This window comes from Drosophila bipectinata, chromosome 3L (assembly GCF_030179905.1).
Source record: "Drosophila bipectinata strain 14024-0381.07 chromosome 3L, DbipHiC1v2, whole genome shotgun sequence".
Classification (NCBI taxonomy): Eukaryota; Metazoa; Arthropoda; class Insecta; order Diptera; family Drosophilidae; genus Drosophila; species Drosophila bipectinata.
In genome coordinates, this window is record NC_091738.1 from 22,161,738 (window position 1) to 22,164,003 (window position 2,266).

Here is a 2,266-nt window from a genome sequence, read left to right on the forward strand (position 1 = left end):
CCAGCATTAAATTTCCAACTTTGACTGCATGCTTAGCCTTATTGAGCGATCAAATTCACCTTTTTTTAAATCGGGGATCGAACACAGATGCAATACGCGGCGCCGTGCGCTTTTTTTTAATGTGAAAAACTTATAAAATTTCTTACCAACATTTTTTATTAGTAATACAATAAACACATTGTTAGTTGGCATAAAGCATCAATTTTTCTTAAAATTTGTAAAACTTGCTTTGATTTTTCTGATTTTTCAAAGGTACGACTTGATAATTTTAGTAACGCACTGTATCGTTACTGTATTGTTTATAACACACGGGAAATAATTTCTAAGGTCAATGGCCTAAAGCACTTTAATAATGAAAAAAAAATATATATATATACAAATTTGAGATAGAATAATATAAACGACATGAAAATTAAAAGGATGATTTTAGGACTGCTTACAAATTTTTCGTGTAAACCAATTTTTTCTTTGAGGGGTAATAAATTTTTTTTCTACCCCAATTTGAAACTATTTTACGTAAAACATGTTTTAAATAAAATTAGCAAGCTCATTTATTTTCTTTAAAATGACCCCTTTTTGCGACGTGTACTTAGAGTCGTTTTTAGTGAAACTTTGCTGCAATTTTGCGGAAGGAAAATTAATAGAAGGTAAGAAAATTGAATCTCGAAAATTTAAAATTTTGTTTTTTACCCCTAATGCAATTTATTCAAGGTTTTTGTTCCTTAAACTTATTTTTCAACTGAAAGAATTATTGACCATTTTTAATTTTATAAAACAGCTTTTGCATTCGCGAGCTCTCCGTCACTCCGCGCCTTCGTGGTTTTACCAACTTCACTGATCATATCTTCTTACGATTACTTACTTTGGGGTTACCTAATTACCTTGTATACCTTTTACGCGATTTAATTATATATATCATAAAATGTTTAAAAGCTTACGGTATTTGAAAAGTAATAAAACTAAAATTCATTTAATTGGAGCCTGACACTTTTTTCCCCCAAAACTTTAATTTATTGAGTTTTGTATGTACATTGTACATGTTTTAAAAAAATTATAAATAACAACAAAACATTTTTATTATTTGTAATTATTTATGCAATAGAGGTTAGGAGTAACCCAATTTTTAATTTACAATTTAACTTAAGAGTTTTAGGAGATACATTGTTCTTTAAGATTCATAAATTTGTAAAGAAATGTGTAATGTTTTAATTTGCTCTTTATTTTCAGTGGTCATGTTCAAATGTCAAGAAGAAAGGGCTAAGTTGCCCTAGCAATATAGCAATGATGCCAAAAATGTGAAAAGAAGTAATTAAGATGATATATGTATTTATCTTTAACAAAGATTAAAAATTTTTGTCTTTTTTTTTCAGATACGCTCTGACGACAAAAATCTTTTAATTTTCAACTTTGTTCTCGACATCAATTGTAAAAAAAATATTTTATTAATAAAGTTAAAGCTTTGAAAAAAATTAGACAAAAAGCTTTTTTTTATTTTAAGTAAGAAATTTCTATGCCAGGAATGTCAAGGGTCCTATGCTTTCATATGTTGTTTATTAACTAATGCTTTTTATTAGTTTTCTTCGATAAGAATATCTTGGAGCTATGCCAACGAAAGCCCAGGTAACATTAAAATGCAGCTGATGATATCTTAAAGGGTTTGAGACGTCTTTTACTGTGAAAAATTGAATGCCCTAGGGTATTGCGCCACCTTCCACCTCACTGCCTGTTGCTGTGGTAACACAATCCACGAAGCGGAGCTCAACTTATGTCTCGGACAGGTTTTTCTTGCAGAAAAGCGTGCTTCGTTTTCTCGCAGACATTATACTCGTCTCACACCAGACCCACATATTGAAAATGGGCTCCTCAGTTGCACACTTCCGCCATCGGAAGTTGTATATGTTATTAGCCAAGCGACGAGCCGGGCTTGCCCCTTGACAGCTGGACAGCCGGAAGCGACAGGCTAAAATTATTGAAGAAGAACGCACTCCTACCATACTGAGGGGAGTGTATGCTTTGGAGATCAAAAGTTAAAGTCCTTGACTTGACGCTTTTGTCAAGCTCCGAGTGCCTCCTGCCTGCTATAAAATTAATATCCGGTGTAAATAAAAAATAAATTTTAGTCCCGCCCCTTCCACTTGCTCCGCTTTTTAAACAGCATCAGCAACTTCCGTTGGCGGAGATGCTCCTCTCGCACTTTCGGAGTACATTTGTTTGTCTTAAGCCGGAAATTGAAAAAAATTCACAATTTTGGGATGTTTTGCCTGGC

General features: G+C 32.8%; 1 long non-coding RNA gene across 1 annotated transcript; it reads left to right on the plus strand.

Annotated features, from left to right (window-relative positions):
* The first annotated feature begins 249 nt into the window (after positions 1-249).
* LOC138926437 (uncharacterized) lies at positions 250-1,436 on the plus strand. Its single transcript, XR_011442970.1, has 3 exons — positions 250-647; positions 1,228-1,305; positions 1,371-1,436. It is a non-coding gene; the product is annotated as an uncharacterized lncRNA (long non-coding RNA).
* Positions 1,437-2,266: the final 830 nt, after the last annotated feature.